This window comes from Staurois parvus, unplaced genomic scaffold, assembly GCF_062004578.1.
Source record: "Staurois parvus isolate SC_StPar_1 unplaced genomic scaffold, SC_StPar_1.0 ptg000290l, whole genome shotgun sequence".
Lineage (NCBI taxonomy): Eukaryota > Metazoa > Chordata > Amphibia > Anura > Ranidae > Staurois > Staurois parvus.
In genome coordinates, this window is record NW_028318086.1 from 183215 (window position 1) to 200051 (window position 16837).

Here is a 16837-nt window from a genome sequence, read left to right on the forward strand (position 1 = left end):
TATTTGTATAATATATATAATATATTGGCAAAAGTATTGGGGCAGCCCTCTGTTCCAATCACCTCCATGGCCACAGGAGTGTAAAATCAAGCACCTAGGTATGCAGACTGGTTCTACAAACATTGGTGAAAGAATGGGTCGCTCTCAGGAGCTCAGTGAATTCAAGTGTGGTGCTGTGATAGGTTGCTACCTGTGAAATAAGTCTATCCAAGAAATTTCCTGGCTACTAAATATTCCACGGTCAACTGTGGTATTATAACAAAGTGGAAGCAACTGGGAACAACAGCAACTCAGCCACCAAGTGGTAGGCCACATAAAATAACAGAGAACAGTCAGAGCATGTTGAAGCGCACAGTGCGCAGAAGTCGCCAACTGTCTGCAGAGTCAATAGCTAAAGATCTCCAAATTTCATGCCTTCAGATTAGCACAACAGTGCATAGAGAGCTTCATTGAATGGGTTTCCATGGCCGAGCAGCTGCATCCAAGCCTTACATCACCAAGTGCAATGCAAAGCATCAGATGCAGTGGTGTAAAGCACACTGCCACTGGACTCTAGAGCAGTGGAGACGTGTTCTCTGGAGTGACCAATCACGCTTCTCTGTCTGGCAATATGATGGATGTGTCTGGGTTTGGAGGTTACCAGGAGAATAGTACTTGCCTGACTGCATTGTGATAAGTGTAAAGTTTGGTGGAGGGGGGATTATGGTGTGGGGTTGTTTTTCAGGGGTTGGGCTTGGCCCCTTAGTTCCAGTGAAGGGAACTCTTAAGGTATCAGCACACCAAGACATTTTGGACAATTTCATGTTCCCAACTTTGTTGGAAGAATTTGGGGATGGCCCCTCCCTGATCCAACATGACTGCGCACCAGTGTACAAAGCAAGGTCTACAAAGACATGGAGGAGCCAGTTTGGGGTGGAGGAATTTGACTGTCCTGCACAGAGTCCTGACCTCATCCCGACAGAAAACCTTTGGGATGAATTAGAGCGGAGACTGCGAGCCAGGCCTTCTCATCCAACATCAGTGCCTGACCTCACAAATGTGCTTCTGGAAGAATGGTCCAACCTTCCCATAGACTTTGTGGACGGCCTTCCCAGAAGAGTTGAAGGTGTTATAGCTGCAAAGAGAGGGCCAATACAATATTGAACCCTATTGACTAAGACTGGGATGCCATTCAAGTTCATGTGCGTGTAAAGGCAGGGGGCCAATACTTTTGGCAATATAGTGTATACACACTTACACACACACACTGTGTGTATGTATAAACCATACACCCGAACTCTGTGTATATACACTCTATATGTGCACATTGTTGCCCACAATCACAATGCCTATATTATGTCTCTGTGCTACTCTCCATGCTGACCACCCATAACTCTCACAGTCCCACTTAAACCCTAAATCCTCCAGTTTAAAAACTCTTAGTCATATTTCATTTTCTTTTTTATCTCTGTTAAAGGAAAGCCATATTTCACAGTACGAGAGATAAAGTAGGGCTACGTAAGAACATCCACCTGTCTGCCACCAGTAAAACAGCATATCCAGTTTCTGGAGACCTAACTGAGATACATTATCTCACTCCACTTGCCTGCCGAAAGAAACGCTGAAAAAATTGTGCATCTGGCTCCCCAGATCCACAGTCGTTTTGTATTCAGCGTTTGTGATTTCCATGTGTCATGTTTGCTCAGGTTAGCCGACAAAACAAGTTATTTGTGCCTCTTTGCTCCAGCGATAAGTTCCTGGCACATATAATGTGAGGGAATGGAGGGGGGTCTGTGCGCTGTCACTTGTTGATGATGCACAAAGCGCTGCTCTTTTATTCCCTGTCCCCGCCATAGTGACACAGATTATATGCACATGGGAGGACAGGAGTGGACGCCTCTCTCTAAAAGCTTCATTTTGGGCAGAACAAGCTGCCAGGGCAGCAAAAACAGTCAGAGGTCACCTTGCGGCTAGAGGTGCCAAGCTCTTTTTCCAACACGTGTAGTACAGGAAAACATATAGTCAGAATTCTACCCTGTAATTATGTTGCATTTTCGCTCATACACAACTAGCTTGAAGCATTTACATCAAAGATAAAATAGCTTAATGCTGAGCTCCAGAGAAAAGGCTAAATACAAAGCTGAAAACATACCCGTGTGCTGTTTAACCACTTTCCCGCCGCCCTATAGCATACATACCGCTACAGGGCGGCAGGGGTGCGCAAAATCACATATATATACATGACTTTGCATTTCCGGGTAGGAACCCATGTGAGCCGTGCAGGCGTCGTACCCTCCAGCCTCACCTGTTGATCCCCGGGTCCCAGTCGGTCATTCCCTCCTGGCACCCGGCGATCACGGACGGGGGAGAGACCTGTATGTAAACAATACAGATCTCTCCCCTGTCAGCTCCTGCACACTGCTTTGTATGTCTCTGCATAGCAGCGGAATATTATAGGTCATTCCAAAATATTCTAATCCCGCAATTATTGAACGTTTTTAATAATTTGACTTTATGAGGCTCATTTCCTAAAGAAATGCTCCAAGCTCTGATTATTACATTGCCTAAACCTGGAAAGGAACCCACAGTGCCACAAAACTTTAGACCAATTTCACTATTGAATACAGACCTAAAAATTTATACCAAGGCAATCGCAAATAGGGTGAAAGAAGTCACACCTACACTGATAGCTCCTGACCAGATGGGTTTGTGAAAGGTAGACAAGCACCGGACGGAACGCGTAGAATGCTAAATCGGCTTAAATGGACTGAAACCCACAAAATCCCTGCTGTATTCTTAGCACTCGATGCGGAAAAAGCTTTTGACAGGGTGCACTGGGGTTATCTGCGTGCTGTATTGGCTAAATTTGGTCTATGCGGTTTCATCTTTACAAATATCATGGCACTCTATGCTAATCCCTCGACACGGGTCTTCACTTCCTCAGTATGATCAGACAATTTTGATATTACTAATTGTACATGACAGGGGTGTCCTTTCTCACCCATAATCTTTAGTCATGGAACTATTTGCAGAAGTGATAAGATCATCATCCAACATTGCTGGTATACAGATAGGGGGATCATCTCATAAAATTGGGGTGTTTGCGGACGATGTGATCCTTACACTCACAAAAGCAGACTCCTCCTATGGGCGGAGTTAGTAAGGTAATTGAGTCCTTCGGAGAGGTGTCCTATTATAAAATAAATATATCTAAATATCATGCCCCTCATGTACAAATTAACAGGAGTCTACTACCTAAAATTCAGTGACTCTTCCCTTGTTCTTGGAAGTCAACCGCTATTCAATATTTGGGCATACCTTTAACATCCCCAACGGAAAAGCTATACAAGACTAATAATCTTGGTTTACTAAGATTGATTCAATCGGAACTCACGAAATTGAGAAAACTTGAGATATCATGTTTGGGCCGCATCGCGGCATTTACAATAATACTTTTACCAAAAATACTGTATATTTTTAGAACAGTGCCAATATCCATCTCAAAATCATTCTTTAGGAACATCAACTCAGAGCTTCGTCCCTTTATTTGGAAAGGCCAGAGAGCAAGAATATAATTTTCTACCCTCATTAAACACAAAACCCGGAGAGGGACAGGTGTCCCGATATTACAAGATTATCATAGAGCAGTGCTGCTGGACCAACTTAAAGCATGGATAGCACCTGCCCAAAAGAAACCTTGGGTTTTGATTGAACAGGTGGCTATTGGCTGTTCGAACCCTACATACTTACTAAAAGCGGCATTAACCTCACAACAATACCCAAAGCATCCATTTTTATCTGCCACAATAGAGGAGTGGATACATTTATTAAAAGTACAACATTCACCTCTAGTACCCTTACAAATATTCAAATTTCTAATCCCAATGTTCTCACTGCAGCCGTGGTTAACTAGGGGGTTCTCTAATTTAAAAGACATCCCGAAAGACACACGTAACAAGAAGATGTATACATTTATACAGATCACTCATTTTCTCAAAACACTCAAACAAGATTCCCTATCCTTAGACAAGAGGTCTGGGACTATGTTCACACACTAAAGGACAGCAATTGAGGCATATCATGGTTTTATAACCAATTACAGCTGAATGACCAAATGGTTAAAACCAACGCTATACTTAAGTGGGAAAAGGAACTAAGTCAAAGCTTTACACCTCAACAATGGAGTCAGGTATATACCTATATTTATAAGTCAACTCATTGTGTATCACATTGGGAAAATGCCCTAAAAATTATTCATAGATGGCATCTCACTCCTTATAGGGGAGAGAAAAAAGGAGGCGCCAAAAACTAAGTGCAGATTATTGCAGATAAGACCACATAGAATGCATGAAGGTAAAAAGACTTGAGCCTTTACAACCACTTTAAGGGATTTAGAACGTGGATGGGGTTGAGGGGTGTATGGGATGGCTCCACACTCCAACTTTCACTCCATCTTCCACTCGACACTGACCTAACTCTGCACTGGCTTTCTCACTTTTGAGGATTGCCCTGGACACCATGCCCAGCCTCCTGCCAGGAGATTGGCCAAGGTCCCTCAAGAATGCAGATCCGAGCTTCCCCCCTCCTCCAGAAAGCTCTCAAGTTTCTGGAGAGGTGGGAGGGCTCCAGAAACTGACTCTCAGAACCTTCCTAGACTGGCCTGAGGTGAATTCCTGCTTTACTCACAGACTTACTCATCTCAGGCTGCAACTCTGACTAAAAAGAAGAAAAACAAACAGCTATCCAGCTAACCTGGAGGGTGTTACATTGGTTTCAGTGGGAGGAATAGTGCCCCATTGTTGAATACTGCCCCATCGTTGGTGTCAGTAGGAGGATTCGCTCCCCAACACTGGTTTCAATGGAAGGAACAGTGCCCCATCATTGGTGTCAGTAGATGAAATGGTACCTCAAGGGCTGAATAAGGGCAAGTAATGGGCCAAATCCAGCCACAGTTTGGAGACCACTGTCCTAGACTGTTCAATGATCCAGAGTGAATGGAATGTTGCTGTGTGTCTGCCTTTGGCCTCCTACAGGGGTAGTGTTACATGGGCTTGCTGGACATCCCATTCCAAGACCATGGCTTTTAATATGGAGCCACCTCAACTTTGCAGCTCTAACATCCTCCACCCTTTGGGAAGACTTTTCAGAAGATTTTGGAGAGTATCTGTGGGAATTTGTACCCATGTAGCCAAAAAAGCATTTGCTAGTTCAGGTACTAATGTGAAAGAGAAGGCCTGGCTTGCAATCAGCGCTCCAATTCATCCCAAAGGTGTTCAATAGAGTTGAGGTCAGGGCTCTGATCAGGCTTCTGAAATTCCTCCACGCCAAACTCATCTAACCATGTCTTTTATGGAGCTGGCTTTGTACACAGGGACACAGTCACGTAGGAATAGAAAATAATTTTCACCAAACTCTTACCACAAGGTTGGAAGAGCATAAGTGTGTAAAATGTCTTTGCATGCCGTAGTATTAACAGCACCCTTTACTGGAAACAGTCAAGCGAACAGGATCAGGCCACAAATGTAAGCCAAATGCTTGTGGCGTGGAATTCAGAAGACAGCAGTATCACCTCCTAAATGCCAGATGGGCACGGCTTAACCACAGAGCCAATACAAGTGTAAATAAGCACTTATAGTGCAATATTAACTAAAATGGAAAGAGTGGAAAGGATATGGAACCTTGGTAGATGTGTGTTGCAGCCTGTGTCTCCAGTGGGGATGTCTTCCCTCCCTTCATGCTCTGGTGAATCCACAGAAAGTGAGTGGAACTGCTCCAACAGAGCACGGACAGGAATAAAATCTAAACCCACTCTATGCAAAACCTAAAAGAGAATTGTTGACTGGAGTTCCACTTCCAGTTTTTGAGTTTGCAGAGAGGTCCTCCTGAAACAAAACAGAAGCGTGCGGAGGCCTACTTCTCAGAGCTTATCCTCCACATCTTCAGTTCCAACAGGTGCCTAAACCCTTCTTCAAATAGATCAGTGACTATCGCCGATAGCTGCTTCCTATAAAACAGGATTTGGGCGCCCCTGCTCTTTGTATTAGTAAATCCATCTCCGAATGAGACGAGGTCTTGATTAGGCATGGCTTCTTGCCAGCGCTCAGAAGACACACAGCACACCCTGTGCACACAATCCCTTTGCTGACATTCCTTTGCCGCAGACGAACCAAATACCTGAAATAGTTTCATTTCGGGGACAAAGATAAGATTGGTCTCCCTTCAATTTCCGAGATCATGTTACTTTCTCAAGTTTGCATAAAAAAAAAACTCTAAGCCCAAAATGGCCTTGATTAGTCTGCGAGATTAACGCTGTGCCGCTCTGTAAAAAAGAGAATTGCTTATCAGAGGTAGAAAAGAGTACATCAACCTTGAAAGGGAAGGTTAACTATGAAACCGCAGTATTATACATTCTTAGTTTTCAGGGGACATTTGCCAACATTTAAAAGGACCGTTCTACTAAATTGGATTCTCTGCATTCAGTTTGTTGTTGGTGGGTTCTCCACCAAAACTCTCAACTCCATTGAATGTCTGTGGCCACAAAGCCAAATTGTGGTGTCACAGTTTCACAGTGGGGTTAATTTCCTCTAACCAAATCGAATTGGAATGTAACTGGAGAGCCCAGCTGTAAAAGACTGATTCTTTTGTCAAGGTGAACCTGTGCCCAGACTATGCACAATAAAGTATTCACATAGGCAGCACAGTGGCTAAGTGGTTAGCACTTCCGCCTGGCAGTACTAGGGTCGCCGGTTCAAATCCCAACCATGGCACCACCTGCCTGGAGTTTCCATGTTCTCCCTGTGCCTGCCTGGGTTTCCTCTGGGTACTCCTGTTTCCTCCCACACTCCAAAGACATGCTGGTAGGTGAATTGGCTCCTGTCTAAATTGGCTCTAGTATGTGTATGTATGAATGTGAGTTAGGGACCTTAGATTGTACGCCCCTTGAGGGTTAGGGACTGATGTGAATGTACAATATATATGTAAAACACTGCGTACATTGACGGTGCTATACAAGTACCTGAAATAAATAAATATTTGAAACAAGCAGTAAAAGTCTTCATTCACCTCCGATAGCTATGGGCATTGTAGAAAGATTCATCTTCACAAGTTCACTGCAGAGGCTCTAATGTAAAAAAGCATGTGTTTCTAAATTGTTAGAAATCCACTGAAAGCAACTTAAGAATATTTGTTGTGATTGTTAAAGTACAACTAAAGGCTCCTGTATGGCAGCCTATACAAGTACTGAATACAGTTACTATCTGATGTACAAGCCTCATAAAAAATGTGCACCCTCCGAGAGTAAGTTGCTAGGCAAATTTATTTTTTTACTCCTTCTGTAGTATAAGGAGCAGTGATTGTCTGTTTAGGGTTTCACAGGCTGGGAGTTGGATTGCTTCCCTCTGCCTATAGAAGTAACTTTCAGAACATAAGGAGAGAGATTCAAATGACCAGTCTGAATATTTATCATGGTTTGTCCAGTCCCTGGGGAGGAGTGTCCAGAAGGTGGCTGGGGAGGTGATAAAATGCCTGAAGCCCTGGAAAGATTGTTCTCTCTCCCCAAGAGGGTTTTAAGTTTTAGGGAGGCTGCTGCCCCTCTAAGTTAGCCTGTGGACTGTGTAGCTGTTTTAGGCCTCAGTGGTGTCAGGGCCTGGGACGATCTCTCTGAGAAGCTGGCTGTGTGACTTCACCATAGGGATCTGGTCTGGAGAAGGATTGTTTCACTCACTGGACCATGTCTGCAGGAAGCTAGAAAGTGTGAAGCTATCCTGGGGACTTGAGTAATGACCCTAAACTGATTCCTGGTGACAGTGTGGTTTTGGGATATAAGTGCCCGAGGTAGCTTGGGTATAAGAGTACTGGCCATTCCCCTGTCCTCAGCAGAATCCTGGAGTGTGAGCCTAGAGAAGAGTGTCCTCCTGTTTATTGTCCTATTGAAAGATCTTCAAACAATATATTACACAAAGACATCCCTTATACTTAGTTATTGGAGCTGCAGTTCATGGACTGGTGGTGGGCAGCCTCTGTACTATTATTAAGAACCATCTATTACCATCGGTCCCTACGGGGGTAGCTCTACATAGAGTAAACGAAAAACTTTCTTTACCTCCCCAGACTGAGTTCAATCTTCCTTCATTTGTGTCTCACACACTCCCCCTCCCAGACACTGCAGCTCACAGTGGGAGGGTTTCATTAACAGAGGCGGTGCTGTCAATCCAGTAAACAGTGGGTTGGACTGGGTGTTGCCAGGTGATAACTGACAAGATACAGTCTTGTGAATCAGCAGCTAGAATGCTGATAGCCACGCCCCCTGCAACTTCTTTCCATCCTACTGTAATACAAGCAGACACAGCCTATATGAGAGTGACAACTCTGCTCTGAACTCTGGAGCAGTGCCGCACTGTTGCCACTGCGTCACAGAAGATAAACTTCACTGGCAGGATCAGGAGGAGTTTATGAGGCTTTGAAGGGGGATTAGGAGAAAATTGTAAGAGCAGATGCCCTTATAATTAACAGCGCTTGCCAGCAGCTACAGGGGTCAGGAATGGCTTGTTTTCAAGCTCTCTTACTGCTTGTTAGTACTTTATTTCTGATAGTATAGGCACATGTGCATTTCTGAAGCCAAAACTGTTTTATGTTTTTGCTATCTGTGCCATATTTAAGAAAGTTTCCCTTCACTTTCTGTCCTGTAGACATAATGAGAGAAATTACCTTCTAAGCAAGGAATATCCTCTCTTTTTTCCATTGTCACTGGAACAAATGTTTCTTTCTGGTGACAACTTCATTTTTTTGGGATTAACATTATTATTATTATACAGTATTTATAAAGCGCCAATAGTTCGCTCAGCGCTGTACATTACAAAGGGGGACAGAACGTGTGACAGAACAATACCAATACAATGCAAAACATGAGGGGATCGAGGGCCCTGCTCTTTGGAGCTTACAATCTAGGAGGGAGGGGATAGTGGTACAGGAGGAGATAGCTGTGGGGGATGGAGTGGTAGGAAGAGTGGAGGAGGTCGGCAAGTTAGCAGGGGGTGGGGTAGGCTTTCCTGAAGAGATGGGTTTTCAGGGTGCGCCTAAATGAGAGGAGAGTAGGTGATAATCTGATGGGTTGGGGCAGGGAGTTCCAGAGGATGGGTGACACCCTGGAGAAGTCCTGGAGGCGGGCATGGGAGGAGGAGACCAGGGAACTAGAGAGAAGGAGGTCTTGTGAGGAGCGGAGTGTGCGTGTTGGGTGGTACTTGGATATTAGGTCAGTGATGTCGTTCGAGGCAGTATGGTGGACAGCTTTGTACGTCAGTGTTAGGATTTTGAATTTGATCCGTTGCGCAATCGGAAGCCAGTGGAGGGATTGGCAGAGGGGGGTGGCGGAGATGGAGCGGTTGGAAAGGTGAATGAGTCTGGCAGCCGTATTCAGGATGGACTGAAGCGGGGATAGCCAGCGGCGAGGCAGGCCAGTGAGGAGGGAGTTTCAGTAGTCAAGTCATGATATGATGAGGGAGTGGATGAGCTGTTTAGTGGTTCTGGGGTTAGGAACGTGCGTATTTTGGCGATGTTGCGAAGGTGGAGTCTGCACGAGTTTGTTAAAGATTGGACTTGGGGCTGGAAGGATAGGTTGGAGTCCAGAATGACACCAAGTACTCTGGCCTGCAGGGCGGGTTTGATATTAGCGTTGTTGGATGTGATGGAGAAGTCAATGGGGGGTGGTGTCCGGGCTGGGGGGAAGACAAGAAACTCGGTTTTGGAGAGGTTCAGTTTAAGGAAGCTCTACATAGAGTAAACAAAAAACTTCCCCCCATTCCATCCCCCACACAGTCCTGGAACGGACTCCTCCACTGGATGAGACAGAATTCATGTGAACTTGTTGCTTTGCCCTGCTTGGTCCAACCACAAACTAATTTCATGACCTTGATGGAGGTGACAGTCACACAAACTACAGTGCTGAAAGTGCACCTATACGTTAGAGGGATCCTGTTGGTTTAGTCAAGGCTTAAACTAAAGCTGGCCACACACCAATAGAATTTCATTTGAAATTATTCATTTTAAGAACGTTCCTTCCATTTTTAATCTTCGGGGTCGAATCAATGTTCGCTTTTGACCAAAGTGATGATAACATTCTAAGAAACAGGATAGCACATTTTTCTTTTCCTAATAGTGAATATGGTTATTGTTTGGGAAATTACATTTATTACAAAATCCAATGTTAACCATTTCAATACCGGGCAATTTTACACCTTCCTGCCCAGGCCATTTTTCAGGTTTCAGCGCTCTCACACTTTGAATGACAATTGCTCGGTCATACAACATTGTACCCAAACTAAAATTTTATCATTTTCTTCACACAACTAGAGCTTTCTTTTGGTGGTATTTAATCACCGCCGGGGTTTTTATTTTTTGCTAAATTAACAAAAAAAGACCAAAAATTAAAAAAAAAAAAAAGTTTTTCTTTGTTTCTGTTATAAAAGTTTGCAAATAAATAATTGTTCTTCATAAATTTAGGCCGAGATGTATTCTGCTACATCTTTGGTGAAAATAACCCAAATTAGGATGTATTTTTTAGTTTGTATGAAAGTTATAGAGTTCACAAACTATGGTAAAGATCTGAATATTGATCAATCCTGAAGTACTGACAGCCAATCTAATTTCTTGAGGTCCAAGAATGTCAGAACAGTACAGATATCCCCCAAATGACCCCTTTTTGCAGAGTAGACAGTCCAACATACTTCATAAGAGGCATGGCGAGTTTTTTGAAGTTGTATTTTTTTTGTCATAATTTTTCGGAAAATTAAAAAATTTTAAAAATTTGTTTCACTATTTCTTTTTTACATATTGTCACCAGTGCAGTACAGCGTCACCATATAATTGTCATGTTGGTGATCAGGGACACTGACTGGTGACAGTATGAAAAAAAATATATATATATATATTTTTTAAATTTTTTTTTATTTTTTATTAAATTTTTTTTCTTTTTTTTAAGATTTTTCTTTCATATTTCACTATGACCAAAGTAGTACAATGTTACCATAGTACCATTGTACTACTTTGGGGAAGTGATCAGTTTTTGTTTTTTTTTTTGTACACAATTTGCTTATAGCAAAGAATTACTTTGCTATAAGCAAGCATTTACCTGAATGACATCGATTCATTCAGGTAAATTCAGGTGACAGATCACGCCGCTGCGCCGCTCTGCAGGAGCGCAATCTGCACATGTGCGGGAGGACGCCATATGGCGTCCACCCGGAACGCTGATGACATTTGCCGCCTGCCATTCGGCCATAGGGCGGGCGGCAAATGGTTAAAGCAAACTAAATTTTGAAGTACTTTTGAATGACACTCATCAAGTCTGGTTCCTCCCTCTGACCTCCATGTCCCTAATGTATCCTGTAATAGGTAAATGTCAGCAGGAGGAGCCAAAACGAGTGGTGATGGACCAAGAAGACTGACACTCCTGGAAGTGTCAGGTGCCGTGCAAATTTTAGAGAAAAATTTATTTCCATTGTAGCTAAATTCGGCCTTATAGGCAGCAAGGAAGGTGAAAATTTCCTGACTTCTTTTACAGGTATCGTTTTCTCTAAACTCCTTAATTACAAATTGCTGTAAAGAGAACCTATTAGGCTATAAATATAGAGAGTATGAGACATGTATTTGAGGAACGTGTAGTCCATTTCCAGTTCCAACTTGAACTCAATGTAAAAAACAGCAGTTATGTCTTTGCTGACACTTCATCGAGCTTGGCCTCTAATTTCGTCATGGGGTGCTGCAAGACGAAATTTATCTTTTGAAAAAGCCCCCGCTACTAGCTGTGAGAACCTGTCACTGTGTGCGATTGCCTTGTAGATAAACAGAGCCATGTGATCATCATGTGGGTACTGATTATCTGTGCTGACATGCCTTACTCACATGCCTTGGTTGATGAGGCCATGTGATCAGCATGGCTTCATTGAAATTTGGAAGCAAAAATGTCCAATTTCACTACCCTTAACAGAGTGCTGACTGGTGGACTGGATTGCTGCCTTTTGCAAGCTCTGGAACAAACAGTGTTTCTCTGTTGCTTTCTTAATTTGAGAGCCATTGCCCTACAACAAGCCTGCAACTGGTCAAGTCGAAACACTAAGCCTGAAAAAGAAAATGTAATTTGGTGTGGCTCATGTGATTGCTTGCTAAACTAATCCACCTGCATCAGCTGGCTTATCTAGTGATCACCAATCGATTTAGTTTTTTTTTTTCAGTCATGGGTCATTGATCTGCAAAATACCTAGAACTGTGTGCAATCTAAAGCAGTCATTCTCAACCTTATTCAGAACAGGGCCCAGTAAAGTCTTCCAAAACATTCCATGCCCCAATAGTAAAAAAATAAGTTTATACTCGCACAATAAAAGTATGGTAATTGAAAATGTGTATTAAAATGACTGGAAAGCTCCAGATGGGGCTAAGTCTCACTGTCTGGGGAGAAGGGGTTGGATATGTTTCAGGAACTCTTAATTGCCTTCATGGCCCTGTAGGGGATGAGGTTTCTGGAGGGGTTAGGGTCTGTTCAAGAGGCTAGGGGCTTTGCAAGGGCACTGTGGAAAACTAGAGGGCATTTTAGGGGCTAGGATTCACTGTGGGACAATGTTAGAGGTTGAGGGCATTATGGGGGCTAAGGCTCTGCAGCACAATGACTGCCTCTGTGGGAGGATTGGAGGCACTGTGTTGTGGAGTCTAAGGACTCTCAGGAAGCTGATGGGAACTCTAGGAGGAAACAAACTCTCTTGCACTCTATGACCAAACCAGGGGTAGATAAATGGAACCAGGACTTGAGAGTTTCTACCACCAGTGCATATGGGGTTGTGCAGCTCCAAACAAGGCTGGGGAAGCCCGACCAATGCTGCAAAATGAGAACAAACAAAAAGTGCACAAACCTTGCAGATTACCTCAGTAAACCAAAATGTATTAAATACAGAATAATACTCACAAACAATGAAGAATATCAAGCATGGAAGTCCTCAAGGGGACTAAGGATTAGTGCAGCCTGCGCGAGTCCCATCAAAAGAGTGGACACTCAGGGTACAGCTGACGCGTTTCGAAGGGCATCCCTTCTTCATCAGAGCTCTGAGGACTTACATGCTTGATATACTTCGTTGTTTGTGAGTATTATTCTGTATTTAATAAATTTTGGTTTACTGAGGTAATGCGCAAGGTTTGGGAACTCTGGGAGGTTGGGGGCGCTATGGGGGCTGAGAAGCAGTGTTGTAGATTAGGGGATTTGTAGCTAGCAGGAGGCCTAAGACGAGGGAAGCCATGGCCTGGCAATGAGCCATGGCCCACTGATCTAGGGCATTTGCTTCAGAACCTTTTTCTTCTAGCAATGAATGGAGATGTTAGCTCATACACTTTTACTGACTGATACTTTTACTGACCGATTGTAACTATCCTCATCTTCCCACGCCACTTTCATTTCACCTTAAAGTTCCCACCAATCACCTGCTTGGACCTAACACCTGCTTAAAGGTTTTTTGCCTTCTCGGAAAATTCATGGGGTTAATGTAGCAACAGTGGTGTGGAGGCAGAGGACTCTCAGGAGGCCTGTGGAAACTGTAGGAAGTTGGGGGCACTGTGGCAGCCTGGAAGCACTGTAATAGGTCAGGGGATCTGCAGCTGGTTGGAGATCCAAGAGGTGGGAGGCTATGGGCCATGGCCCGGTTGTTGAGAACCATTGATTTAGAGCATTTTCTTTAGAATTTGTGATGAATGGGTATGTTAGTAGCTACACTTTTTTTATTGACTGATTGCGGTTATATCATCATTTGGTCACGCTCCTTTCAATGTGCCTTAAACTCTCCACCAATCACTTTTTTGTTCCTAATGCCTGCTTAAAGGCTTTTTGCGTTCTCCAAAAATGTTCTTGGGGTTAATGTAGCTGCAAGTTACAGAAACACCTCTCTAGCTTATTAAAAGTGTGTTTCTTTATAAAAGGTGTTTTTTTTTTGGAATGTAATAAAAGACTGAGATATTATTTAATGTCCTCTGCACTGAATTGCTCTCCGATTCTGTTTTTGCAATAAACTTGGCTGGAGAAGATTCAGTTACGGAACTAAAAAATGTTCATATTAAGACTATTCCAGGGCTGCTGAACTCATGTCGTTGTATAATAGAAATCCACGCTGTAATGAAAGGAATTTTCAAAGTCATCTCGAGGCACTTTTACTTGGGGGTATGAAGAGGTTATAACTTTTTGATGCTTTCCAAAGTGAGTGAACCTCTATATTTGCTTTTTTGTAGGCCGCTGCAGGAAAATGTATCTAAGGCCAAATCTTTTTTTTTTTTACTTTTGGATGGCATGTAGTATTACAGTCTCTGTCAAGATTGTATGGTGGCCTGTGTCCCCACTGCGGAGAGTCATAATCTCTATTGGTATTGGTGAACTCCCAAGACATGGGGTTTAGGAGGATGGTTGAGTGATATAATGAACCTTCTATGGAGAACAAAAGGTCCACTTTTTTGCCATCCGCCTGCTCTCCAATACAAATGATGTTAAAATTGTAAATAAACAGTTTGCCTCCCCAAAAAGATACTTACCTCAGGCCTGTTATCTTACGACTTTTGGAGGTATGAGTGATGCATGCCTCCTTGCAAACTTGAAACTTGAAGTCCTGCGAGAATGCACTCTTGAAAATGGCTGATGTACATTTTAGTTTGAGTCCCTAGCTCTGTCAGGAGGCACAGTGCCATCATCGGTGCCTTACAGAAGGGTCAAAACGGCCGAGCCAAGGTTTTTTTTTCTTTGTGAGAATGAATGTCTTGTTTACCAATGGTATTTTTGGGGAAAGGGGGGGGGGTGTTGCAGGAGACTGGAAATGAGTGGACCTTCCATTTCCCATTGTGGATGATTTGCTTTAAGAAACAGGTTATAGGTTAAAAGCTTTGGGCCTGATTGCGTATTGAATAGAGTGGACCTTTTTAATTTTTTTTTAATGCTGTCTGTGTCCTGTTGGAAGAGGGTTTGTTTCTCTCTTGTCTCTGTAACAATGGTGTCACTGGGGCAGAAAATGAAAGAAAATTTCCTTGACAAAACCACGGTCACCAAAGAAAAACCTGGTGGTTCTCGCTGTGCAATACTCTAATCCAAAACAAGGATTTTGTTGTTATTTCAGAAATTCCATCTCTAAAATTTTTACATGCTAGCTCTGCTTGTTTGCTTAGCACTCCTAGTTCTCCCTCAAGGATGCCTAAAGAATTCAGAGGGCACTCAGATACTCTTCATGCACAGTCTCTCTGCTTTTGGGAGCTCCAGTACAACATACCCTTAGAAATGGACACTTGAATCAAAAGAATGAATGTTTATTTAATTGAGAAGGGAGAGAGAGGAGAACAGTGATATTTGCAGATACTACTTGCAGTGGCTGTCACAGGGAAGACAATCATCTGTTCCAGCCATTTTCCAGTATACCGAATGGTAATCTCTATTCTGAGTTCCATTTATGGCCACCAGCTGACCATCCTTCAAAGGTTGTAGAACCTGTCTAATCATACCTTGATATCTCTGCAATAGGTTCTACTGGCAGCATTTCCCAGGTATTCAGCATATTCAGAAGAAGATAGGTAATGGAAGCCAACATTGTTCTATCTATTCAGATTTCTTTTAAGACTTATACCAGCATATTCAGAAGATCAGTATTGGCAGCCAGCATTATTATATCCATTCAGATTTCCTTTAAGACTTCCCTGAGTGAAGCACTAGAGACTGATGTTGAAAAACAAGGTGCAAGCTGAAGAAAACTGCCACTTGTAGCCTTTCACTTTCAAAATGTTTTGCAGCAACTGCACTTGAAACAGCTGAAAATAAAACATACGTTGTTTGGTGGTGCTCATGTCTTGAGCAATCGTATTTTTCTAGCTGCTCTCCACATTTCCCTGGGAAGTTTTCCCAACAAGATGATGCCATGTAAGTGGGTGGAGATTATTGAACAAATTCGAAAAGACACAAAGCCAAACACAACTCGTAGCCCTCCATCTGTGCCTGATCAAAAAACTCCCATGATTCAATGTTGGCCAATATGTAGCAGAGGATCGTGGGATTTTAGGGACAAAAACTTGTTTTTCTTGTAAGCTTTGTTTTTCTTTTTAGTGTCTGTACTGTTAATATGAACATACATTTTACCATTTTGGTATTATTTTTGCATATTTATAATTATGTCCTCTTACTCCAGTGTAAAGGTATGCTATACAGCCAAAAGGATGTGCGCATCTAACCATAACACCTACCTATGTTTGAAATGTGTAGAGCACCCCTCAAAATTACTCAGCTCATATGACTCCAGTGAAGGGTATTGTTAATACTACAGCATACAAAGACATTTTGCACAATTGAGCTCTTCGAACCTTGTGGGAAAAGTTTGGGGACGACCCTTTTCTAATCAAGGATGACTATGCCCCAGTGTACAAATCCAGCTCCATAAAGACATGGCTTGATTAGTTTTGGGTGAAGGAACTCAAGTGTTCTGCACAAAGCCCTGACCTCAACCCTACTGTACCCCTTTGAGATGAATTGGACCATCAACTGCAAGCCAGGTCTTCTCATCCAACATTAGTACCTGACCTCACAAATTCTCTTTAGGCTGTAGGACACAAGTTCCCATACACAATCTCCAAAATCCTGTAGAAAGTCTTACCAGAACAGTGGAGGCTGTCCTTTCCACAAAGGGGTCTCATCTGGACATTAATGACAATGGTTTCGGAAGGGATTTCCAACATGCTCATATAGGTGTGATGGTCTCCAGAATCATATAGTGTATACATGATTCCCTATTACACTTTACTGTACAATGGTCTCAGTGGTAGCCACTGGCGCTACTTGAGCTCTGTAGGAAGGTGGAGAAAA